The following is a 27,715-nucleotide window of genomic DNA, read 5'->3' on the forward strand; positions in this document are numbered from 1 at the left end:
GCCACACTTCAAATCCCTGTTCTGCCTGACTCAGAACAATATCAAAAACCTCTGCAAGCAGGAAAAAAATGAGGCTGGGAGGTGATGGTTTAAAAACGCTGCATTGGAATGTTTAAAATATGTCAAAACATTTTTCTTTTTTATTTTTTTTTTTAAATGGGAAATTCATCAAACCTGACACTTCCCATGAAGAGTTCTGGCTCCAATGAATAGGTATATTTGGACACCCCCTGATTCCCCCCCTCTACTTCACCACCATTTCAGCCAAATATTCTTGGCTGGTTCTAATTATACAGCCATATATTTTTATACACACACACAAACAGTGTGGACACGTGAAGGCTCAATAATCACAGATCAGACAGGGAGGAAAGTGTTGATAAGACCTGAGCTGCTCCACAACATAAAAAATTGCCTGAGAAGCCTCTTCCCCCCTCCTGTTCACCTCACCCTCCCAGGAAAAGCCCAGCAGAAGGGGCGGTGGGTTTGCAGATGGCAGCCACATGCACTGCCTGCCTGAGCCACATCTTGACATTTCTGCACTTCTCTAGTGCCCTCCTCAGGTTTTGCAGAAGTTCACCTTCCTCTGGATGTGAGGTTCACCTTCCCCTGGATGTGAGACTGCATCTGCCCTGCTGTTCCACTCCAGGCATCCAGCACCCTTGAGGGAAGGTGGGAATTGGTGCTTTCCACACCCAGTGGGAGCCCAGGGAAATGGAGACATCCAGGGAATGCAATATCCTCAATTATGAAACTCAACATCAAGAGCTTCCACCCTGGAGAAAAGGGTCCCTGTCTTGATTCCTGGCATTTCCAGTGATTACCAGCATCCAACAGGCATCCAGCTCCTCCCAGGATCAGCCCATAGCTCAGGGCTGCTCAACACAGCTGGTAGGAGGCATTACCTGAGGCCAAAGCTGCTGACAGGTTTCTGTGGAGGTTCCTACAGCACATGAGATTGACCCTCTCAAGGAAGGGGAATAGGGGAAAGGGTTTTCTCTGCAAATGATGAAATAGTTAAAGTTGAAAGCAAACAGGCCACCCAGCTCTCCCTTTAACCCTCCTACAGCAGAAGAGACCCTAGGGCCAGCCAACTCTACCAGTTCTAGGAAATTATTAAAAAAAAAAGACATACACACTTTGGGGGGTGGGAAGACCAATCTATTTTCACAAGAATCTGTCCTTGATTAGAGCAGAAACATAGAAGTGGGGGAAAGAACCGATTATTCAGCAGAGAGTTCAGAAGAACAAATAAAAATAAAAAAAAAAAAAAAGGCATATTTGTTCAGGGTGTGATAGAGAGACTTCCAAAGCTCATGGAGACAATTGGAAATGAGGTCTATTTGCTGCTCAGGGTGAGGAATCAAAGGGCAAGTCCCGGGGAGGCGGCAGGGTGGGGTGGCCACCCCCGGGTGGGCAGTGACAGGCAGCTCCAGCGTGTGACCCCCATAAAACCCTTCCAGGGGGCTCTCACACACTGTGTGAGCAGGAGCTGATTTCCACACACAGAGACTCCCAATGAAGACGTCCTTCAGGAGGGGAGGGGAGGGGAGGGGTAATGAAAGCAGCCTGTGTGCCCAGCAGACACTCACCCCCACCGGAGGTGGCACGGATGTATAATGGAATATGAAAAGGGATGGGGAAAATGCTGCTGGCCTCAATGCCATGCAATAAAACAAACAACTCCATGTGAATTAAATCCAAACTACCTGAGTGCTAGAGGCTGATCTTGCTAGAGGCAAGATCAAGAAACCCCTGGTTTCTAATTGCAAACCAGCTTCAGAGTGCCTCCAGTGAAGAAGCAGTGCCTCAGACTGACCTGGCCAGAGTTTGAACCAGCCTGAACAGAGATTTATTAACCCTCACAGTCAGAGATCAATAAATAGCTTCCTCTCAAGCAGGCAAACTGCCTGGAATACAAAAACATGCAATGAGTCTGCCACCAATCTGCTCTCCTCACATCCAATAAAAAGATGCTCTAATTCCCCAAAAGACAGCAATTTCTTATTTCTATAGTGTTTTGAAGCCAACTGCAATATTCACATCTAATTGCAGGGCCCTGGATCCCTGCCATGTGGAGTATGTTTGTTAGCAACATGATTTGTACACTTCTCTGGGGTCATTTGGAAACTATCTGTACTTACACCCTCCTCATCTCTGCTGAGTGTGTGCTGGTCACTCAGTCTTATCATGCTGCAAAGGGCAAGGTGCACCAGTGAGATTTATGTGCAGGAGAAGAAAGAGTAGATGATGTTCTTCAGGGTCAAAGCCACCCAGTGCTTCATTTCTCCAATTAACTACTCTGCTAGGGAGAGAGATAAGGTTAAAAGTGGGGTGGAATAAGAGATTTAAATTGCAGTTTGACTTTTTCTTGTTTTAATTGAAACTTCGTTGGAAGAAAGGGTGAAGACTTACTATACAAAAAAAAAAAAAATCAGGCAAAAGTAAAAGTCAAAAACATGGGACTGGCATGACTGTTTTAGAAAACAAACCATGGATAAATGAAATGTGGGGATAAGAAAGATGCTCTAACAAACAAGGTGCCACAGGATCTTCTCCATCGGCTCCAGTGAGCAGTTCCACTTGACTTTGAAAAAGTCACAATTATAAGGTTTCTTTCTGTATTCACACTGTATTTCAAGATACCCTAGCCATGCCTTTAAACAAAGGGATGAAGCTCCTTGCTCAAGGAGTCCCTGAGCTGCAAAACTCGAGAATCTGAGTCTCTGCTGGAGATAATCTTCTGCTTCAAAGCTCTCCCATGCATTTTCTGTCAGTGATGGGTGATTGTTTGCTGTGTACCTTCACACTGAGTCATCCCTAACTTATTTCCCAATCCTTTCCTACATGTCATTATTCTTATTCATTGACTCCTGTCTCACATAATTCTGTTTACAAATCCTCCTGGCTGTCTCCAAGCATCTTAACACATCTCCATCCCCAAAACATGATATACTCTATTTTAGAAGAGTTTAAGAGCTCACGCAGGTGGAAACTGTCAGGAATAGCTCCCTGTTACTCACTCTTCAGAGGCTGCACAGGGGTGTGACAACATAAGAAAACCCTTCCTGGTAAAATCAGATCACAGCTTTTGACAGCCAGTGTTTTCAGACATATCCAAGCTGTAGCTAGAGCTTGGCAGGGAACACTTTCCCTTTCTTGCAAAAGTTTTCAAAACTTCAGTTGATGTTCCTCTCCACATCAGAAAGAAAACTGGAATGAAATCTCCAAACTGTTCACAGACCATGAGCAAAAAAAAAACCCCAAAAAACAACAAAAACAAAGCAAGGCAAAACAAAAATTGGTACAGATAAAAATAATTTTGAAATATTTGATTTGGACTTTTCCTTGCTATTTAATGTCTTTCTTCTACTATAAATTAAATTCAAAAATGAAATGTTATTTTAATGTAGAAAACATCCAAAGTTCTAATCATTTAAAAAAAAAAAAAAAAGAAAAGAAAGAAAAAAATTGGTTTAGAAGAGTTGTAACAATTTTGTAAGCTGGAAAATTTGTTAAAACCATCCCATTTACCACAAACAATTACATTTTGAATATATTTGTCTTTTGTGACAGAAAGAAAAAAAAAAGCTAAAATAAAATTTCCAACCCTTTCAAGCAATGACTTCATGTTTTTGTAACACTTTTCAAGGTGAGAGATGCACCAAAATAAAATTCTGACTTTGCCCAGCCCCTGAAACTGCTTGGAGCCAAGGATGTTGTCAAAGAAACTGGTGGATCCAAGAGTGTTGATGGGTGAAAGAGAGAGGGTCTGAACTGTACAAAAATACCAGTGCCAGCAAGTGAGGTTTGCCCCTTCTTTCCTGGCTGATGGTGCTGCAGAACACACCCATCAAGGGGCTGAGGCACAGAGCCAGGAGCCAAAAGTGGCCAGGTGACCTTGAACAAGCATCAGGCTCAGCAGGGGCTCCAAGGGCTGCAAGGGAGCCAGGAGAGGGGCTACTTGACCTGACACTGGCCATGGGGGGTAAATAATGCTCCTTCCCAGCAACCCACACCCTTTTTCCAGTAGTTTTTCATCCACGTTCAGTTCTCAGCTGTACATGTGACTCTTCCTAAATTCCAAAAATTGATCCATTCAGGGCATGAGGCTTGAGGGAAAGAAAAGGGTCAGCAGATAGCAGGAGAGCCAGCTGCTGTGTTTATGGAGGGTGAGGTTGCCAAATAGCTGCTGAGGGATGGGACAGTGGTGTGGCAGTCATTTTTCCTTCAGCAGAGCTGGCACACGTAGACAGAACATATCCAGACTTGCACTTGAGAGCTTCCAGGATTCATTGGCCCTGACATCTTCTGCCAGAAATAGAGATGTTCTGGAAACCACATCCCTGTCAAAAGGCCATTACTGTACCACCTTGGCTCTGCAATGTGGCTCTGCTCCTTTCTGCTGCCCTTTCCCATGCCAGACACCTATCCCATCTCCTGCCAACTGCTCAGGAGCCATCCATGTGCCTTCTCAGCCACAACCAAGAGTGACTGGGATCAAAGCAACAATTAGGGTAAGGCTTTTTCAGGCTGGTTCAAAAGTTCAGGTTCTGTGATTGTAGCAGCTTCTTGGGCTATTAAAAATAATCAGGATTCCTGAATCTGACATGTTTTGCTTGCACAACTCCTATTTATGCTACTGGGGAAAGTAGTTCTTTGTTGAACACAAAATCTATCTGGTAAAAACCTTTTGGGGGGGAGGTAGAGAATTTAGTCAGCCACCAACCCTGCTGGAGGTAGGAAAAGAAAATGTCCAAGAGACACTGACACCAAATTTTCTGGGGTCGTTTTGTGTGCTACCTGCTCAGTGGAGACCCCAATGAAGAACAGGGAAATGTCCAATTCTCATAAGAACATGAATGCCACATCACATAAGAGCAAATGTCCAAGCAGTGCAGTATTTTGGATGCAACAGTAACTGGTGACAGGTATTCAAGGATGAATGTAAAGAACAGGGCATGGACAGATATTTAGCCTCTAGGAAACAGCAGTATAGAGATCAAACAAAATGGGTGTCTGTGTCTCTTAGAGATACCAAGGCACATGAGGGAACCTCCTTCTACCCTGCAAAAAACTTAAAAAAAAAAAAGTCAATGGGGGAATGTGCCCAGTGGAAGTGAAGAAAACATTATAAATGACTTGGAGTCTGCCTCCCACTAACCACGGGGCAAGACATTTCATCTGGCCTGTGCCTTGGTTCCCACCATGACATAGAGAGGTTGCATCACTGCAGGACGGGGAAAATGAAACCATGTCATGACTGACAAATCCTGAGGTGTGAGGGATGAGGACCAGATGGGACCACTCCAGATGGGTAGGCTGTACTGGCGTCCCCTTTCTGCCACTTTCCCTTTGGCGTCTGGATTTTAGCCCCAGTGTCGTGGAAGCATTGCAAAGACATTGTTCATTACACAAATAACTCCTGGCTGCCATTCATTGTACATTATTTCCCTTCCCTTACTCACTATTTCTTCAATTTGAGAAAGATAAAAACAGCTGCCCTTGTCCAGGCAAGAGAATACCAGACTTTCAGCATCCAGTCAAAAGAGTGAATCATGTTTGGACTCAAGTTGCTATTAATCTGGGGCTGAAACTTGTCTGGAGGAATGATTCAACTGAGTGTGCACAGGGGTAAATTCAGGAAGTTCCTCAAAGCACCTGAGCACGTAGAGGGAAAAGACATCTAATAAATGGACCCCATAAACATTTCACTGGGCTGTAAGATCTGATGTGATTAAATGGCACAAGAATCTGAGATCTCCCTACCCAGCTCTTACTGGGTAACGAGAGTTAGGTGTGCTGCAGATGAGAAAAGAGGGTTTTTCTTTCTCCCAGCTCAATAAAACCAGGGTTTATATATGCAACATACCAGACTTGAGCATCTTAAACTTAAATCTAACACCCAGAGCATACAGAGTGAGCCCCAGGCTCTGCCCAAATTGCTTATGAGCTGAATAAATAAGACAGGCAAAGGGAGAAGTGTTGCTAAGTGAGGAGCTGAAGCATACGTGGGGCTTCAGTTCTTTCAGCAAGGGAGATTTGGGGTCCCACACCCTGTCCCTCACTGCCACAATGGGAGCACTGGCCACCCTACCAGCACCAGGTCCCCTTCAGCCATACACCAACAGCATCTCTGCAGGTGCTGCTGGATCTACAGACCCCTACTAGCCCTCTCCCTCTGTGGGAAACCATCCTGACTAAATAAATGTATTTATTTGCTCTTCATGTTGGAAGTTGAGCTGTTAGCACCTTGCTGATCGATGGGGAGGGATCACAAGGCCTGGAGAGCCAAACCATTTTCTAAATTGTAACCTATCTGCGTCACTGCTAGACCCCTTTTTCCCCAAAAGGAAAAGGGGCACCAGATTAAATTCACCCAGGTATTGGAGGAATCCCAGCTCTGCTATAGATAATACCAACATCACTCTCCGGTTTTAGGTGGGCTATTCTAGGCGCTCCCAGAGCAGCGTGCCTCAGCACCCCAAAATGCATCCTCTCTGAGCATGCCAAGGCCAGCCAGCCAGCCCTGTGGTGACAGGGCAGGGCAGGACCCGAGCCAAGGCCCCCACACAATAGGATCTCTGTCTGAAACTACTCCAGCACTCAGGACCTGCCTTTGTTGAAGACGTCGTGGACAATCTCAGTGTGTTTGGCTCAATACAGAGGAATTAAAAGGAGTCTGAAAGTTGTTGTAGATAAGGTCAGACATTCTAGGGAGGTCTTCCTGGCTTTAAAGTCTATGAACTTAAAGGAAGTAGCTATGAAGAAATTTAAGAGAATCTTCTGCTGCCTGTTCCATCTCTCATGATGGACATGCTTTGACAAAGACAATATTAATCTGTGCTCATGCTTTCACGTGCCTTGTTTCTTGAATTTTCCCTGAGATTTGGTCTGTACAAGCAAATATAGCAGCAACTCTCAAAGAGGGAAGAGTTAAGATAATTTTGACAGTGTACTGTCAAATTTCCTACTTTTCAGAAGTCTAAATTTGCATTAATTTTTCACATTGTGCTCAGGATTAATCCTCTATGCATTCTGGAATGAGACACCATTAAGCAATGTTAACTTTGGGCTGAAGTTTTTTGGCATAAGGTGCTGTATGCTTTAATCTATTTGCAAATCAAAAGCCAGTGCTTTGCACACTTCAGTGAAAAGCCAGAGGCAGCCTGCCCCACTGGAAAGGTCACCAGATTAGGACTCAAGGGAACTCTTCGAAGTTTTGCCACTGATTTACTGTTCAATCTTGGCCAAGTAATCTCTTTCCTTTGTGCCTCTAGTTTTCCTCCCATTCTTTGTGTTTTCTATTCAGGCTGCAGTTCTTTAGAGCAGGAGCAGCCCTCTCGTTTCGTGCTGGTCCTGTGTCTCAGAGCAGGCCCCCCTCTCCTAGCTGAAGAATTCCTACTACATCCCACCACAACACAAAGGGTTCAGAGCCTAAACAGTTCAAAAGAGTTTGGCTTTCATTGACAGGATCTTCAGTCTCTCTCACTGGCTTCCTTAACACAAAGCTTTTCAGAAGAGGTACCAGCCACCTACTGAGTGAGTAAATTCCCAGTCAAAGGGTTAAAATAACAAACTTCATTGAATAAAGAAGAGAAAGGTGTTTAAGAGGAACTCGGATCATATGGTAAACTAGGTATTAGTTAATCAATAGTACTCAAAGGTGAAGGCCGTGTGGAGGAGCCAGAAATCATTGCACAAGTTAAGCAAAGTTTAGCAAGCCTGATTAAGCAAAGCGTTAACTATTTTCTGTGAAAAGTTTCACCTTTCCTCTAACCTAGCTCTGGTAATAGATACCAATCTTCTCTGGGACTGACTCATGCATTAAAGGCTGCAGTGGAAGTTTTGAGACCAATCCATGGATAATACTTCTTTATTGTCCAGACAGTTCATATACTGCATGTTACATATAATTCTCCTATTCACTGGACTCTTGATCCAAACTCTTCTGGTAAAAGGGCTTGTGGGCAGTTTACTTTCTGTCCAATGACTTCATTGCAAAGGATTCTTTCTTCTCTGTTGAGCTTGCCATGTGCAAGCTTTCCTTCCTCTTGTTTCCCTCCTCTTGTTTCCCAGTTTCTGGAAATAATTTGTGGTTTGGAAATGGAAATGCCCTTGTAGGCTTCAAACTGCTTAAAGCCTGCCATACCAGATGAGTTCATTGGATCCATCTAATCTGCTCTGCTCTTGCCATCCATGACCAATACCTGTTGCTTCAGAGGACAGCACAGCTGCACAGTAGCTGCAGGACACTTCGGTTTAGACAGAGTCATTTCTCTGTGAGGAGCTGACAAAGCATCCACTTCCACCCTGAACTGCCCCAGGTTTTCTGAGAGGGTTTCTCAAGGCAGCAGCTAAAGGACAGAGACCCCCCACAAGGATAAAGAGACTTAAGGGGGACAAAGTACATTGGCACATATCAAAAAAGGGCTTCCCAAAACGTAGCACAACAAACACTGATCAACCCCTTCCAGGACTGGCTTGGCTCGCTTCCCCTGTTCAAAGAAATTGGCAAGCAAATCTTTATTGTAAGAGACAGAACAGAAGCTGGAGGGGAGGTACTGAAATCTGGGGATAATTCACAAAATCCTGGCCTGTGGTGTAGAAGGAAACTAGTGTTGTGTATCTATAATTTGTATTTCTTTTGTTACTGCTGCTAGATTTAAGCAGATAGAAGCAACCTAACAATGATCACATCTCATTTCCAGCTGACACGTTTCCTGACTGCTTTTAAACTAATGGGAAGCAGGTATAAGCCAGGACAGACGTTTTTTGGCTTGCTCATTCATGTCAAGACCATCTTGTGCTTCACAGATATCCTACATATTGCAGCAGGATAACTTTTTCAACTAAGTACAATTTAGTAAGATGAAGATACCAGATTTGGTTTGCCATTTTGCCCAAAGAGCAGGACCATAGTTCTCCAAGGCTGGTGACTCCATGGCTCACGCCTTGTCTCTTGCCATGGCCAACAAGTAGCGTCAAGGCCACGACGCTGGGCTTGGCTCTCTCTCCGTGAAGAGAACGGTCAGGAAGACCAGCTGCCCTCACCCCATGTGAGCTGGGCTGGCCTTCGTGCCCCCAGGGGGTGCACAGAACCCAGGGGACCGCTCTTGGGATGAGGGACGCTTCCAGCAGGAGCCAGGCGCCAGCGGAAATGGTGGGATGCGTGGTGCTACATTGCCACCTTGTGGAGAGCTCCCACTGGAGACCAGTGGAGGAAGATGGCTGGCTGGCAAGGTGTGGGCTGCCAGAGCCTCTCCCCACTGCTGTGTGCCCGTGGCTGGCCAAGCGCTGGTGCTGTGACCCAATGGGCCACTGCATGTTGCAGTTACTTCTCCTCCAAGGGGTGAAGCACGGGAGCACCATGCAAGGCCTGGAGGTCCTATGCATGGGCAACATCATCCCATTGACCCAGCACCTGGATTTGCAGGTTTGGTATTAACGTTTTGTATAAGTGTTGCCAGTGTGAACCATGAGCCTGGTCCTAGCTCAGCCTGCAGGGTAGGAGTCTGTTATCACAGTTGTCAGTAACTCTTGCAGTGCTGCTATCCACAAAAGAAGAGTATTGCTGTGCTCTGTGAGTCCAAGCCCCCACAAGCTCAAGGAGAGAATGAAGGAAAATGTATTTCCTTTCATTAAGTGCAGAAGAAGCCTCTGGTGGCAATGCTTTTTATATTAGTGGTGTCCCCAGAGAGGTTCAAATACATAAACCCACAACATGCTCCTCCTGTTTGTGTGATGGAGTACTGTGTTGACAGACTGGAAGAGAATTACTGACAAATGCTACCATGTGGACTCTCACAGTGATGCCATGTATTGATTTCCATCTGGTGATGATGTGCACTTTTGCGATTGCCTTGACACTATTCTCCCTCTTCAGAATCTGCAGACTGAGTTTTTGAGTGAAAAGAATTAGCATTGTTTATTATTTACTCAGTACTAGAGGAGGTCTGCAACTTTATGGGCCCTTACAATTACAACGAGAAAAAAAAAAAAAAAAAATCACAGGTCCCTGTCCCAAAGCCCTTAGCAAGAAGAATTACCCGTGACAGAGAGAGGCAGGCAAACCCTGGGGAGATGGGTTCCAAGAGAAACAGCATATGACAAGTGACACACAGATAACTCCTGCTGCCTGAGCATCAATTTGAAGAACAGTAATGGCTCTACATGAGGTAAAATACATCCAGCACTGATTAGAGGGATCAAGCTGCCCTCCCAGGTTGTCCTCTGCCAACACATCCTGCACTGTATCTGGAAGTAAATAAGAAAATCCCTCAGCTTTGGGAATTGTGGTAGATCACACAAGTATCTGAAGCGTGGGCTGAACTTTTCAAGACCCTGAGAGAGGGACAGTCTTTGATTTCACGGAAATACGATACCTCCTCAAAGAAAGGGTCACATTCTTTGAAATGCAAGATATGGACAACTGAGGAGATGTTGGCCAACAACAACAGGACATGAATGCCAACATGTCCTGAGGGAATAAAGGCAGTAAATTTGAGTTCCAGAGGTTTGCCATGGGACTTTTGCTAAACCCCATTTGCCAGCAAATTCAATGTCTCTTAGAAACAGACCTACAGAGGTGTGAAAATGTGCTGATACTCATGAGAAACACTGTCACCTTTCTTTGAACAAAGGTTTATCTTGGTCAAGGCAATGGCATTAGTAGAGAATATTTGTTTTGCTCCAAGGCGTGCAATTTGATATCTCATGAGACCTTAGTTAAGACACAAATACTCTGCAGTGAATGGAAATAGTAAGGCATGTACTAGACCTACCAACATGAGCTTCAGTGACAGCTTTCAGCATATTGTTATTAACTGGGAAGCATTATCCTAAATAGGATCATTTATTAGCAAGATGCTTTCAAAAACTGGCTATTAGTCCAATAAGGTTTAGCATTTTCAGTAATAACCTAGGTGACACAAAATCTCTGATAGTGGGATTTACAGGAGTATACAAATTACTAAGATAGTAAAGAAGAAAGAGAACAGGTTGGATTGGGGAGGGGGCTACAAGAAGTACCTGCTTAAATTATCACCATGCAATATGTGCATTTTACAAGAGGCAAGTGAAACTCACCACACCTGGCAATAAAGGCTGAGGTTCAACTCCACCCATCTCCTGCCCCTAAATGGCATTTAAAGTAAGAGCATAGTTGGCCTAGGATTCCTCTATAGCCAATGAAGAAAAGATGGCACCTCCAGCAGGAAAATCTGACTGAAGTTTGAAAGGTTGAAGCCAAGGCACTGTGTTTAGGGTGAAAAATCTGTCTTGCAAATCTGTGCATAAGGAACATCAAAATTAACCACCTCAGCATGAGATCTCAGTGCAGTGTTTGGTGACTAATATGACACTCAGGTATAAAAAAAAGGCTTTACCAAGTAGGAACAGAGAAGTGGTTTTGTCCCTGAGCTGACCACTATTAAACTCATTAGAAGAATTGTATCTTCAGTCTTGGCATCCCCAGTTCAGGAAGGATATGGATGTCTCAGCGTCCAAGTAAACCACAAAAATGACCTTGCAAGAGAAAACAAGTATTGCAATGCTACAAGTATAAGCCTTTAATCTGCTGCAATTAGTCAAAATGTGACTTGATATTTTTATATGTAGGTACTTTTTCATGGAAAAGATGCCTTACAGACTTTTCAAGTCTTTCACCAACAGACACAAAAAGATTCAGAGAGAACTCTGGCTGATGTTAAACAAATTCAACTGTGAAGCAGGATATGATTTCCTCTCTGTGCGGGTAGTTAATACTCAACATGTAATGAAATCACAAAACATTTGGAGTTTGTCAGACACAAACTGACATTTTAGCACTTTGGCACACATGATTACATGGGAGTGCTTAGGTTTAAAAGCATGTGCTTGGACAGTTACTGCAGAGCAGCTGATGCATGGTAACTCATCAGCTAAAGTTAACCTGTTCCTGGATCAATATATTTCATAAAAACATTCACTCCACAGCAGCTCCTATAAAAACATTTCGCAACCTAACTATACCCAAGAGAAAAAATACAGAGATTCACCACAGTCTGTTCTTACCTAGGGATCAAAGAAATAGAAGCCAACACTAGAAATAATGGGATATTAAGAGGAGACAAATGGAGTTGCACATCTTTATGTCAAAGCAGTAAAAGTCACGTACAGTGGATGAGGGTGGACAGCTCCGTTACTCCAGGCTCTGCCTTCCGCACCAGAGAAGCTCCACATTCTTCTGAAAACCTCAAACTTCATTTTGTGATTTAGATATTCTCATAAGCACTAAAGTAATGTCAGCCTGAAGAAGCAGCTCTGATGGCTGGGATCTCTCCTTTGTTTGAGCCAGTGGTCTAGCAAAACCTAAAGGCATCTATTTCAATGGTGCATCCTTACAATTACCCCTGCAACAAATGCTAGTATTACATGCTTCCCTCTGTTCTTGGGCTGCTTCTTAAGCCCCCCCAAGCCCTACAAACCCTTCCCATTCTGTTCAACCATAGCTGAGCCTCCAGCTTTATTTTGGGTAGCCTCAACAAAACAGTTCCACATTCACTACACATAAATCCGTGCAAGTCGATCATGCAGGGGCAACATAAAATAAATGGAATTGAATACCAAGATGACACAGAGGAGATTGTACTTGAGTGTATTATTCATTTCCATATTTAATTCATTACATTTTTTTCTTCTTTCCTCTTCTTTTTTTCCTTTATTTTTTTTTCCCCCTTTCCCCCCCTTCAATTTATACAGAGCTGCAACACATTTTCCAGCCTGCTGTGCTGGAATGCTGCAGTGTCAAGGGACTTAGCAGTTAAATGTAAGACCTTGTTGTTGTATTGTGCACTGGGCCTTCGTCCTCAGGAAACCGACAGCTCCAAGTTAGATAACAACTGGTAAATCATCATCTTTGCTAAGTGTGTGCAAAGGCAGGTAGGGGGGCCAGGAAGGAGCCTTCTTTAGAGCAGGAAAAGAAATAAACATCTCTCTTAAGGGATTAAGAACTTCTCTGACCATCCATCTTTTAAGTTGCCTCCTAAATCTTTGTTTTTTCTGATACTGGTGTTTCTTGACCTTTTTTTTTTTTTGAGTTGGGAGAAGATATCTTCTGAGGGCTCTCAGCAGGGTGGGAAGGACAAAGGAGATGTGAATCAGAAAGTGGAAAGGATACCTTGCCATAGGAGTGAGGGGGAAGAAATCCAGAAGCCAATTTCCTTTTGTACTTCAGCAATGATCATTCACTATTCTCTAAGGGTTAACCTTGCCTGGAAAGCCCATGGGAGGAAGTGTGCACTGGTTGGTTGCAGGGACCGGATAAAATGACTTAATAGAACATGTTTTCTTTTCTAGCGCCGATTCCCATGATTTTGTAATAAGCCAACCTTGAATCAGCTTGCAGAATTTCCCTTCCATATTCTCTAACACTTCTCTAAATTCACCCTCGTGCTTCTGGAATGACCTGAAATTTCACATTCTCCCCCCAACATGCAGAGAAAGCAGCTGACTTCACTCCCCTGCCTAGGAGACAATGCTGTGCTTCTCACACCTCTGCTCCAGCCCTGAGCAGTTTCTACCTCAACCCAGCTGATGTTCCATATGAGCACTGGTAACTCTTTTTTCTTACTTTTATTCATCTGTGTATGAAGTAATATAGTCCCATGGAGGCATGTTGATGCATGTAGAAGAGAAAAACAAAATACTTAATCCTAGCCAGATGAAAGGAAGGGAAAAAACAAAACAATAATCATGAGTTCTTCCACACTCCTGCTTGGTAAATTTTTCTTCTGAAGCCAGCTGTTTGACAGATGGCTTTAAAAGTCGTGTTCACTGCTCTTAGATAGGCTGATGGTCTCATTCTGTTTGCTCTTTTTTGGTTTGGAAAACTGCAGAGACAAATGGATGGAAGTCACTCTTCTTCAGGTTCACAACTTCATTGCACAGCAAAAAACCCACTGCAGTGACATAGGGGGTACTGAGGATAAACTGGCTAGATCTGAAAGCAAATTAGGATGGACAGGAGAGGCAAGTCTGGACAAGGCTTTTTCAATTGCCCTTCATGCTTTTGTGGTGTCCACAAGCTTAACTTTTGTATGGTAGGAGTTCAGTGAGAACAAAGATTTCTGTCACCCTCAAAAATGATGTTATTCTGTGAGATCAGTAGGTTGTGGGTTTTTTTTCCAGTATCTCTGATTTCTCTTCATACCCCCCACCCCCTCCCTCCCCACACTTCCTGCCATGTAGAAGAGAGAATTTCTAAACCTCCAAACATTTTTCAAGCCAGAAAATCCAGTTATATCAGTTACTATACTTAATTTCAATAATTCCAGGATGTTCTGCTTTGGTCTTGGAACTTAAACTCATCAGGGTCCCAGACAGTGTCAGTCTCTGTTCTCTGCCCCTTCCATTACTTCCATACAGTTGGTCAGGCTCTTTACCCTCTTCATGGCCTCCTCCCATTCCTAAAAGTCCTCCTAACAGCTCTATTTCTTATGGAAACTCTGGATAACTCTCTCCACACCTTCCCTTGACCTCCTCCTCCTCCTCAGCAGTTTCCCCCACAATTCTGGTTGAAGGGACAGTTAACCCTGACCACCCATGATAGCACCGACAGCCTCCTGCTCTTTCCTGCTCTTGGAGGCTGCTCTGCTCCCCACACTGTCTGTGGCTCACCTGAGGAGATCACAAGGCAGGAATATCAGCTTCATATGCATGCTCAAAACACCATGAAGGTGCAAGGGGCTGCTCCCAGGTGTAAGAATCCTTTAGGTTCATATTTGTACTGAGCACAGTAAGGTGAACCATCCCTTGGGTAACAGCAAAAGAAAGGGACCACATCACTGGGTTTGCCTTCTCTCTTCAACCTGGCATTCAGTCCTGAACAAGCATCTTTCTCAATCTGATGAATCTTGTCCAGCTTTCTAGTCTTCTCAGAGCAAGGACAATTATTTTGTGTTTGCATGTCATCTGTGCTACCCAAAAGGCAGTTCTGGGCAGGTAAAGGACTAGCACTTGTTGTGGAGACAGAAGGGACAGAGAGCAGGAAAGAGGAAAAAGATGGCACACGTAGTGAGTGTCTGTAGGATTAAGAACAGACACGGGTGGAGAATAATGGAAAAGACATGGTGGAAAAGTCTGTCAGCACAGCTTGAGTGGGTCTGTTTGCACAGTGTCACACAGGGACAGGTAAGAACTGCTGCATGGCAAGCCAACAGCATTCACTGCCCTCCAAGGAAAGACAACACCTGGTGTGAGGGAAGACTACAGATCTGACATCTCTCTGGCTTTCACTGCACACAGGATTTTTTGAGCTGCAAGATATTTTTAATTTATTGGCCACTGGAATCAAGAAGACACTGAAGTGAGCCACCCCACACCCACACATTTTCTTTACATTTCCATACTCTAGTTCCAAAAGTCTCTCATAATTATGGAGAAAGAGACTGCAAATCTCTTCAAGAATATTATATGACACTGAAAGAGTTATGACACAAGACATGTTCCTAGATGACACTTACCACACTTTTAAACTTATCCTCAGTACCAATAAATAACCCATTTTCTTGTTTGTGTGCTCTGATAGAGCAACCCTCATCAGCAAATTCTGGTTTTCCTTCAGTTGACCCACATACAGTTTACTGGATGCAAGTCTATTGCAAAGTAATGCAAAAGTTACATGGGATCAGCTGTGCTCAAAAGCTTTGTGAGAAGTGTATTTTCCAGGAAATGCCTGAGATTAGCTCGGTTGGTGAGAGCATGGTGTTAACAATGCCAAGGTTGTAGGTTCCATCCCCATATGGGCCATTCACTTAAGAGCTGGACTCAGATCCTCGTGGGTCCCTTCCAACTCAGAATGTTCTGAAAGGTGAGACAAAGGTTCTTTAGCGTGCAAAGGATTTGCTCCAAAGCCCACTGAAGCTGCTGGAAGGCCTTAGGTTGATTCCAACAGTCTTTGGATCAGAACCAAGGGGGGGAAGAAGTGGCGCCAGGCATAGAGGGTAACATAAAAGAAGGCACAGAAAGTAAAATTCAAATTTATAGACAGCACTGCAAATTGTTGAAAGGTACTGTTGTGGATGTGTTGTGTACATTGTGAAATGTCCCGGATCCAAACCTTGTCCATCACACCGTAATTCATACAGTGATACTACAAGTCACAGCACACATTCCTCAACCAGGAGATAAGAAACTATGCCTCATAAGAAGGAAAATCATCTCCTGTGTCCATGAGATGGTGCCTCTGCTGAGACAGCCAGTGTACACCAGCTGTTATGTTTTTCATCTGTTGTACTACACTGACATACTCATTTATTACAGCCCACTGCCATCAGATGCCAGCAGCTGCAGCTCATCCCCTTACGGTTGTTTCTGATGAAGTGCTTTTCAGATCAGAATATGCCAATCTGTCAAACCCTAGACTTTTGATGGGGCAAGAGAGTTCAACCAACTGCCTCCAGTTTTAAATTCCACTTTTGTTTTTAAAATTAAACCACTGGTAATAAAAGAACAAAACACAAAGCAGAAGTCAATATTGAAATCAAATGTTTTAGCTGATGTTAGAGGAAAAGGATTCAGAACTTGGGTTTTCATTTTGCAAAAATTTTCAAAATTCTGGCTGTTGGCCCAAGTTTTAAACCCAGGTTCAGTTTAGAAAAAAGAAATCCTGAAAATGTTCACAGGATAGGAAAGCCATTTCCTGCCAACTCTATATTGGCTTACAGTTCTGACGCATGCAAGCTGGATTTGAATTAGCAGATTAGGCCCAGATCCAAAAAGGGACCTAGGTACTTAAAGTGGGACTGAGGTATGTGAGGCCCAGACAAAGGTCCTCCTCAGCCCCTGGAAACCACTGAGTTTTCAAAATTGGTAATTCTGCTTTGGAGAATGCCTGAAAGCACCTCAGCTTCCATATGCAGTTCCATGCCCACGTCCCCGCTTCACCTTCACCCACACCTCCCCAGCATCTCCTGGAGCATGGCACCAAAGCCAGGGCCCTCCAAACATGCAATGGCAACTCCACTTGCTTCCAAAACACAAACAGAGGAAGAGGTGGTACCACCTTATCTTACAATAGCTCAGGGCTTGGAGCACACACCCAAGGCAGAGCTGGTTTCCCTCAGCTTGTGAGGACTCAACCCTGCACTGCAGAGGGTGCCCTGGCCAGAGGAGAAAAAAAAAAAAAAAAAAAAAAAAAAGAAAAGAAAAAAAAAATCTTGGCCCTGGTTTCCTCTGTCAAGTTTTGTATAAACACCTGATTTTGCTGTTTTCAATGTGTGAGTATATAAAACACTGACTGAGGAAAACAGGCCTAAAAGCCATACACACTTTATCTTCAAGAGAGTCTTTTGGATTTAAGGCATCCCCGTGTCCTCAGCATTGCCTTTGCCTTTCTCTGGCATCTCCTCCATCAGCATTGGCCTGTTTCCTCTCTCCCCCCATTTTGGGGTCAGGAGGAGGCTCTGTGGGTCTCACCCCTTGCACACACAGGTCGGTTCAGCTCTATCACTGGGTGGGGGGACACAGCCTGCTCTCAAGCCTCAGAGCAGTGCAGCCCCACTGTGCTGTTATTCCTGCCTGTGCATTACAGAGCAGGGAATTAGGCTTTCTTGTTTACATTTTCTCTTTTCTCTTTCACCCCCTCCTTTTTTTCCCCCCTTCTTAATAAAGAATGTTTTCAAAAACAAGTGCCTGCATTCGAGCTCCTGCGAACTCTAGTTTCCTTGGAGAAACGCTTGTGCTCTTTAACTTAAAGAATTTCTGAAACATATAGGAAAGGAATTTCATAAACTGCTCATTGAAAAACATTCCATACATTCCCCTCTCATCCAGAGACACCCGTGTGTGGTCTCCGACAAGGTCAGGTTTGGGGCTACGTAACGGGGACAAAGATTCCAGCGCTCGGAAAACAACAGATACCACAGAGCATGGGACGGGGGGGAAAGGACCTCGTGACTCCCGTTGCTGGAGGCCGGGAGACCACCGGAAAGCCAACAGACAGTAAACACTGCGTTATCCCAGCGAGGAAAATCCCAGCGAACCTCCCACGGATCTGCCGAGAGAGTGACATCAGGCGCTGCACTGCTGAGGAATGGGGGGCAAAAAGAGGAAAAGAGGACAAAAAGAGGAAAGCGGTGTTTGCAGCTTGTTGTTTAATCTAAGAAAGGTGAAGACAATGAAGGAGGTCCTTGGGAGGCAGTGGATGGCTGCTGCAAATGGTGGGCAGCCAGGCTGGGAGATGATTGCGGGTGGATAGAGTGGTGGGAAGAGCACCCTGGGTTTAGATTGCCTCCCCTGATTTTGAAATCAGGGAGGCATGTTTGCCAGCCCTGCCATCCCCTGGGGCACTGAAGCTCTAGGAATGAGCGCTCTGCACATCTTCAGTTTACACTGTTTGCAGAAACCATAGCGTTGTTTCCAAACCAAGTACTCTGAAACATGCCAAAGGCACCATTCCTAATCCACTGCGATGGACATGACTCACGGCAGGTCTTAAAACAAAATTACCCAAAGCGAGGAAAAAAAAGCATCAGGGAAATTGTCTCTTGGAGAAAGTTCTTCTCCAGTACCTGATGAAATGTCACAAGATGTGTTTTATTACACAACTTTCCACTGAAGTCTACATGCTAGAATTGATTCCTGAGTTTAGATAACTGGAAACATGTCAATTCACAGGAGAACCTTTGAGATCTTTGAAAAAGTCCCTACATAAATAAGTCTGAACCTTCTTTTTGGGGAAATTGGAAAGAAAGGCCACACCTGGATCATCATTCATGTTGCCCTGCTTATCTTGTATCACCATTCACATTAGCATGGATTATGCACCACCACTGGCACTGTAAAGTGTAGTAGTTTCAATTTTGTGAGGTATTGCTGGCTTTCTAGAGCTCACTAGTGACAACATCCACTCAATGCAATCAGGATCCAAAGCTTTTCATCTGCCCCTTGTGTCACTCCTGCAGTTAAGCAAACCCTTCATCCTCAGCAGTCACCAGTACATTAGAAATATTTGAACCTAGGCTGTTCTTGCTTGGACTTGGCTCCATTCATGAGCAGGGGGAAAAAATCAGCTTTGGCTGAAGATGTCAGACCTTTAGTCACCTTTACAAAAGTTTCAGATTGCATTAAACTGACCACAAACAACAGCCTGTCTAGATTTCTGTAGCAAACCACAAGGAATGAAAAATGGCTGACAACAAATACGCACTCTTGACATTACAGTTGCTTAACTCCTTAAATCTGGGATCCTGAGTCAGGAAAAAAAAAGTGCAAGGCATAATTACAAATACCCAACTTGATCTCGTGCATCATCCTGAATGGATGAAATGGCTGGCACAAATAAAGCTCTGCTAGCAAAGCACAACAAATTGTCTTCATTGCTGCTGCTGGTTGTCTCTGCTCTCCTGTTTGTTCTCTCCTAGCTCTTTATAAATTCAATCCAGATATTAACAATATCCATTAGCTCCTCCAGAAGATTATCTCAGCTTTAGTGACTGGAATGCAGGGATTAGAAAAAAAAAAAAAACATTTGGTTTTGTTTTTAATAAAAGTATATGTTGATTTAAAGTGATGGCTTTTAACATCTGTTGTGCAAGTCTTTGTGGTAATAACCCTCAGAGATTGTTGGAGGGAGAGATCATTTAGTAGGTAATAAACATCAGTGATTTCATTAATGAAATATTCTAGCACAGACATTGCAAATGGGAAGAAGCAGGGCTTCCACCTGCTTAGTGATTTCACTGCTGAGGCTAAAGCTGGCTGCTGCTGGCAGGGCAGGAGGTGCCCTGGTGCCCCTTTGCCCAGCTGCAGGCACAGCTACATCAAGGTGTGTGCAGGGAAGGAGAGCTGCCTCGGGGGATAGCAGGAACCTTCCAACCATCAACATGTGAGGCACAGATTTCGAAATGCCTTACCAATAAGGGATGTCCTCAGTTCCTGACATTGCTGCAACCCAGCTGACAGCTCTTTCTTGGAGCACTGGATGCCTGTTAGCTGGAAAAGGGTGACACAGATTGAGCAGGGAGTACGGGAAGTTGATGGGTCACTCATGTGAATCCAAAGAACTACAGTTCCTGGCAAAAAGAGGTGAAAACCTTCTGGAGAAATCCTTTCATCTTCCTCCTCAGGGAGAGGTTTTGAATGCAATTTCCAGCCAAACTCAAATTTTTTCTGGAAGTCTTCATTGATCATGTGTGTGAGTGTGGAGGGGAGATCCTTCAGAGACCAGTTTTACAAACAACAACAACAACAAAGCAGAACGCTTCAAAGACAAAAAGATCATGGGCTGGAAGAGAGAAGTTCTTCCCCATCTTGCAGACGTTCAGAGAGCCAGAAATAAATTGAATGATGGGGAAATGCCCTTTCCCACACAAGGGCCCAGGGCCCCCACCCACCCAGAACATATTCTGGTGCCTGTTCACAGCAGTTTTCCTTTCCCTGCACAGCAAAGATCAGGGCACGAGGGAGAAAAGTGTGCCTTTGGATATTAGCTCATCATGTGGCCCTAGGCACAAAGAGGAAAAGTTACTCTCCCTCCTCTCCCCTTTATCAGCTAGTCAGCAGCTCCTGTCCTACCTGAGATACTTGCTGTACCACCAGCCATCCAAGGGAGCCTTCAATCCCCTTTCTGAGCCCTGCTCCCTGCTCAGTGAGGAGAAGGGTGCCCAAAGCCCCCTTCCTCCAGCCTTGATGCCACCACAAAGCCCAGTCCTGGCAGGACAGGCTCTACACGCTGTGGAGCAGCTCAGTGCTCCTCTGGACAAAGCCCGTGCAGGGAGTGGGATTGGACCAGCGTGCTGAATCAAAAGCATCTGAAGAGTTGTCCTGCCCCGTGGCTTTGCGGCAAGCTGAGGAAATCCCTTCTGAGCTGTGCTGAGGGATCTCTTTGAGGCTTCTTGGCTTCCTGCAGCCTTCTCCTCCCTTGTCAGACAGCTAAGGGGAAACTGCTGATGCTGGCTCCCCACAAGACATCTTTCTATTATTTGGGGGCACAGGTTTCCCCACTTCTTGGTGACCAGGGCATAACCCAGGGCTCTCCACAAATCTCCTGTGGTGCAGAGGAAAGAGCTGGTTGTGTCTGCAGGGACAAGGATCACCTGCATGCCTGCTGGCACCTGTGGTCTCCAGCCAAAAGGACAGCAGACACTGATCTTTACTGGGCATAAAGAGCATCAGCTAAGATTACAGAAAACAAAATAGTGTGGTGGAGACCAAGTAAATGCCTTGGAAAGACAGGATGGTTTACACATTTTCAGATGAGCCAGCATAAAGACAGCATTTTCTTGATCTGGAAAATGAAGCAAAAAACACAGCTCCTGTGACTTCTCTGGAATTACAGCTTTTGTTTGGTTTTACCTGTTACTTAGCACAAGATTAGCATGGGCCACCCCATTTTCTCCCAGTGAAGGCAGCTTTTGTCACCAAGGCTACAGTAAAGGAAGGGATCGGAAAGGAAAGGATGAGAAAGTAAAGGATGAGAAAGAAAAGGAGAGAAGGACTATTCATTTTCTTTGCTTAATAAGATCTGACAAACTGTCAGTTGTCCCAGCCACTAAGGATACTGCTACCCAGGGTGTTTCATGCAGTGGATCTGTTACCTTTTTGTCACACAGTATTCAGAAAGAACAGACTGGACTCAGAGATGGGTATATTGAGGCCATATCTAAACTGCATGGCAGACTCATGCCTGAGGTCATTGCCACCAGAGACATCCAGGAAAGAGGATATGATTGAAAACTCACCCATGTGCACAGGTTTCCTTCCCATGACCACGAGGACATGTGCAGGAGAAGATGGTTTGCGCCCTGAAGGAAAGTCAGGGAGCTGAGGCACAGCCACACACCCTCTAGTTAAGAGAGACTGATCTGGATGCATCATTTACATGCAGGGGTTTCTCAAGGACCACTTACCTCCCTGTCCTAGTCAAGTTCTGGACATCCCAGATGGTCCCACAGAGAGATCATGGCCCCACTGTGATGTTTTACACTTTTTATGGAAAGGCACTTTTAGCTCACATTAACAAACAGAAATATTCTTTATCCATCAAAGCCAGATGCATTTGAGGATAGAGCCAGTGTTATCCATAAAGCTGTCAAGAAATTTTCACAGGTTTTATCAGGTTTTTTGAACTGAACAAATAGCTCCTGAATGTTTTTGGAAATCCTCATTTTTCTGTCTGACTACAGGGAGTTTTCATATTTCAAGATGTGGGGGAAAACTGCCACAACTTTTGAAAGCAAAAAATCAATGTTAGTTAAAAAGATGCAATTTTGTTTGTCTGTAAAACTTTTTTGATTCTCTCTAGAAGACTTTACCATAATTTAAGCATCTAGATCATAAATAAAATATTGGTAAATATATAAAAGATTGCTTTATTTGCAACTGCTTCTGCCAGGAGCTAAGTGCAAGGGCAGCCTTTGCCATGGGTGCTGTTGCCACTCAAGCCCTGGTTGTTCTGTACTTGGTGACATGGGAACCAGTGGTACACAATTTAAAGTGATCTGCCAATTTAACAAACAATTGAGAGGGGGTACTGGCATGCAATATTTCATCACCCAAATCCCCAAGCTGCAACCAAGCTACTGATTTTCTTTCTTGATATCCATATCTTTGTAATTTTTGCTTTGTTTCTGTGCTCAGAGGACTGACCCTGACCAAGGGACTGCTGTAGACACTCCATCCAAGCAAAGGATGCTGCAAGAGACAATTCCCATTCCCTCAGCTGCCCAAAGCCTTGGCCTTCATGCTTTGCAGCAAGGAATCCACATCCATCACAAACTGCAGGGAGAAGAAGGGGACCAGGACAATGAGGTGAAAGAGTGAAAAAGCTGTTCATCCCAAAGGGAGGCACAAAAAGAACAACCTTTCACTCTTCCTCAGGGACCGTGCAAAGCACTTTGATCCAATCATGGCTTTAACGAGAAGGATGTCCCTAAGCACACAACACTTGGTCCTGGTGGACTGAGATACCCAGGGACCCAGACCACAAAAGAGAGCAGCAACCTCAGCAAACAGAAATTGAGGAGGACATTCAGTTTTGCTGCTTCTTTTATCTCTTCTTAACAGCCTAATTGGAGTGTAATGAATTTAGGGTTGGTGCTCTCTGCCAGACTCGCTTCTTTGATGTGTTTTTGGCCTCTGTGCTACAAAAATGCAATGGGAACCAAAACCAAGATATTACACCTCCATAAAGTGTCTCTGGGTTTACCATGAGATTCCAATGCCTGTGCCAAGTGACCAAAGCCACTAACAGGCCGCTGCTTGCCAAGATGTTTGGGCAATGAATAAGAAGCAGAGAGAGATGCCACTGTGAATCAGAGTGAGGAATGCACGCTAATGGCAGCAGAGGTGGATCCCGGCTGTAATGTGGAACAGAAGAGTGCTGTGGTCATGCTTCTCTGTGGCTGCAGCTTGCAGGAGCAGCTGGTGGTGTCTGGAGGGCTGTGGCAGGCCAGGAGGGTTTTAGGAGGTAGGAAGAGTACTGCTGTACAGGGACACAATGACACAGCACACGAGCTGCTCGTGCTGCCAACAACCAGGTCACTCCCAGGCCAAGGGTCTTTCCCCACCCCATTTCAACCATTCCTGCCTTAGGCTGAAAGAGATGCAGAGCTATCTCTATCATCTCTTTCCCACATCAGGCTACCATGCTTTGCTTGGCTCTCAGCAGGGCATCCCCAAGGGCAGAGAGTAGCCACTACATGACATGTGAGTGCCCAACACACAGTGCATGCTCAGGGGGCCATCACCCCCCCTGCCCACCACACACCCTGTCAGGGTCACCATGCCACCAGTGGGGACAGCAGAGTCAACAGGCAGAACTGGGAAAGGCCTCCCTGGGGGACATCCCACCCTGCAGAGAGGAGAGGGATCCCCACCACCTCACTTAGATCCTCCAGGTGAATGATAACCTGCCCTTGAGCACACATGAAAAGCCTGGTCATGCTTTCCAATTAAAATGTCCAAGGGCCTCACATAAAATTTCCTCTTATACACAAATAGATAAATCATGGGAGTTTGGTTCTGAAGAGGCTTCATTAAGTATGCATGTTTTCTGTTTCCACTCAAACACCAACTAAGCAAGCCCACATTAGATGAACCAATGCATCTAGTCCAAAAATCACTGCCCAAAGGAAAATCCAACTGCTTATCTCTTCCCCTGTCTGAAATGATCTTGCTCACAACAAAAACAATGTGCCTCCTTGGAAAAATCATGGCTAATGACAGTTCATGTACTTGCAGAATATTCAGGGCTGATTTCCCACCCTATTTAAATCAATACAGCTATGACCATTTTAGGGAAGCTATCCCCAATTGACAGATCCTGGGAACCTGGCCCTGAATCTCTCTCTGACTCAAACAGCCTTTACCCTGTGACTGCATGTTTGAGACATGGGCTGCTGATAAGATACTCTTCTAGTTAAAGGCAGCCCTCCTTCAGCTATGATTCACATTCAAGAGCAGTTAAGTGGTCCAGCTGTTCTGGACACAAACCTTCCCTCTGCAAGAAAAGCACTTTCTGGAAGAGGTGTACTCACATAGCTTTGCTGGTAAGCAGGCTATATAACCAATACCAGAACTGTGCTCCAAAGCCTGACACTAGAGGCAGGACAAACCCTCTTCCTGCCTTGCAGTGGTCACTCTCACCTTAGCTCCATCAGATGTGAGTGGAGAGCTATTTTACAGCTTGCTCATTACTCAGGGGACAAAGCAGGGAGTCTGAAACTGAGCCTCTTTGTGTTCTGGAAGACTTAGGCATCCACACCAGCCACGTGTGGGCAGCATTTAATGGGCCAGTAGTAAATTAGTGTCCCATGGGACCAGCAGGGCAGCCCCTGAGACCAAGAGGTGTGCAGCTCCTGTGATCAGAAAGCATCCCCATCTTCTCAGTGGCATACATCTGTCAAAGCAAAATGGCAATGGGACACGACCTGAGCATTCACCCTGAGGTTTCCCCCAGCTCCACAGGGAGCTCAGTGCTCCATTTGCTGCCCCTGGGGACTGCATGGCTTGGCCACTGCCATGAGCACATCAGGCCATACACGTGCAAGCAGACATTCTCAGCTGAAGGGCTGGAACAGCTCCTTCTACTGAACATCTGGACTTGCACATATAAACTACTCAACACTCTCTTCCAGAATTACAGAGTCTTTCATATCTTATCTCTCAAAAACCACTTATCAGCCCACGGCTTTCAGACTTCAGTCTCTCCCGTCTGCCAGAGTGGAACCCAGCCATGTAAAAACATGAATAACAGCAGCCCCTCTCTCCTCTCCCACGCTGATGGCTGCAGCTCCTCTGATGGGGGCTTGAACTCTGGGGGCAGCAGGAATAGCTCCATCTACCCTTCTGCTGTGGACTGGCAGAGGAAGTTTAGCAGAGTTTAACCACGGGACAATAGATCACTGGAGCATGAATGCCTCCTCCCATCCCAAGCTGAGGAAGGTGACAAGCAAAATGTACATATTTATTCTCTTAAATACGATGACAGACAGTAAGGAAACATTTGTGAGCTCGTATTGCTGCTGCATGGAACCTCCACATCAAACATGCACAAAAAAAGGCAGGTTTGTGCCCATAAATGAATATTAATAATTGGAAATAGTCTGGACTTTTTGTCAAATCAAGACTTCTTTCTAACTAAATAACCCCTTTTTTAACACTAACAAAATGCTCAGAGAAAGTTTCATTTATAATATTTCAAAAGCACTGTTCAGAAGGGGAGAGAAACCCTTTTATTGTCCTCTTCTGTTTTTCCTTCCCATTTTCTTTCAAAGAAAAGAAAGGTGCAGAGGAGGAAGTGCAGGAAGAGTTTCTGAGCTTGTGAGCCATGAAAACACTTCAAGTTTCAGATTCATTGGGCATCAAAATTTTCACACAACCCCCCCTCCCAAACTTTTCAAGTCTTCCCATAAAAATTCTGAAACAAAATGGAAATTTCTTCCTCTGAGCTGTAAGAGATGACATCATCAGATTTCAGGATGGTGCTAAAAACATGTGTGTGTTCTGCAGCACCAGATACCAGTCTAGACATGGCAGCAACCAGAACCAAAGCAGACCAGGGGGGCTCCGAGCAGCTGCTGGGGCTGGTGCTGCACCAGGCAGAATGGAGGAGGAAGGCAGTGATGCTGCAGCAGAGGAAAGCTTAACATAAAACAGGACCATCACTAGCTCTGAACTAGCTCAGCTAACAAATTTCTCAGTTGTATGGACCGCACATGGGTCGTACATGTTTTTGTTCAGTCCAAGAGAGGTCTGTCGCAAGAACAACTGTCTTTGCTTTTGTTATGAAACTGAAGCTCAGGCACAAATCTGGCCTGATGGGTCTCATTCCAGCAGCCAATGACACAAGCCAGAGAATAAACATGATCATCAGGTACCAATTGGGAAATGGTGGAAACAAGATCTGTAATAGCAGTGGCAGGAAGAGAGGGTACAGGTGCCTTTCCTTCTCTTCTCCAATGTCCCCCCAACCCACATGCACTTTGGCCCCCATCAGCCAGTCCTCTCTGGCACAAAAACAGGCTTTCAGATGCTGCTGCCAAACCTCAGAAATGTATATTGCTGTTCTGGCTATGTTCAGGAGGAAGGGGAAGGGAAAGCAGTGTGCAATTTTCAACAGTTTCTCCTTGGAGAGGGGCCCCCTAATTTTCTGAAAGGGGCCATCAAGGAGGGGGGAGAAAAAGCAAGAGGCTCTGTCCCATTTTAATCCCTTTTCCCAAATTAGTTATACATGGGGAATTCATGATGGAGTTCCCTCTTTGGGCTCTGAGCCTCAAAACATTTCACAACATGCAGAGCCCTTCTAAAACCTTTTGATCACATCCCTTCTGAGACTGCTGTGTTTATGTGCAGAGCTGTGCACACAGGCAGACACTGAAGGGAAAGATGGGCAGCAGAAGGATCCTGTGATTGTGGCCCTGCAGGTAGGGCTTGCAGGACGACCCCAGCAAGGGAAAACACCCAGCAAGAAACCACAATACACAGAACAAAACAGCTGTGGGACAAAGACCACTGGGGCTGCTGTGAGGGCTCAGCAACATCCGCCACAAATCTCTTCCATGCTGCTGTCAGGACAACCTACCTGGAAACTTGAAGCTGGCTCTTTGCCATGTTGGAACCTAGTCCAGGGACTGCTGAGTGCTCTTTATTCAATGGGAAATTACCCAGTCTGCACAGAAACCACCCAAAATAAAGATATTCACTCAACATTATGCCTTGACCAAACAGGTTTGACATCAAGCAAGGACCACTAATTGCCACTCCTGGAGATGATTTCCACAAGCCCATGAGAGGCTGGAGACCTTGGGATTACAGTGCATGTCCCTGCCCTGTGTGTTTTGATTACAGTCTTTCACAGCCTCAAAACCTTAAAGATAGAATAAATTGCTGCTGGATTTAAATCATTTAAGATCCTGCAGTCCAGTCACAGTTTTTCAGCTGACCAAGAAACCTCTCTTCAGATTAACCAGCACGAGGTCTGCAAGACAAGATCCTCAAAGGCATTAGATCCTCTTAGAAATCAGTAGTGTTTGGGCATTTTAATAAATATATTCAAGGACCTGGATTGAAATACCAATGCCCACCCTGCTAAAAAAATACATTAAGTGTCTGAAAAAGTTTACAAAAGTGACTTCAAGACTAATGCATTTCTGGAAGTCTAAGAAGGCGTATTGGTATTTTGCTAAATTTTACTCAATACTGCTTATTAAAAAAGAGCTCAACCGGTTTAATT

General features: G+C 44.8%; 1 long non-coding RNA gene across 3 annotated transcripts in view; it reads right to left on the reverse strand.

Annotated features, from left to right (window-relative positions):
• Positions 1 to 27,715, reverse strand: part of LOC130254452 (uncharacterized) — a 189,518-nt gene that overhangs the window by 51,200 nt on the left and 110,603 nt on the right. The gene's annotated exons all lie outside the window — the stretch shown is intronic.

This window comes from Oenanthe melanoleuca, chromosome 5 (assembly GCF_029582105.1).
Source record: "Oenanthe melanoleuca isolate GR-GAL-2019-014 chromosome 5, OMel1.0, whole genome shotgun sequence".
Taxonomy (NCBI): domain Eukaryota; kingdom Metazoa; phylum Chordata; class Aves; order Passeriformes; family Muscicapidae; genus Oenanthe; species Oenanthe melanoleuca.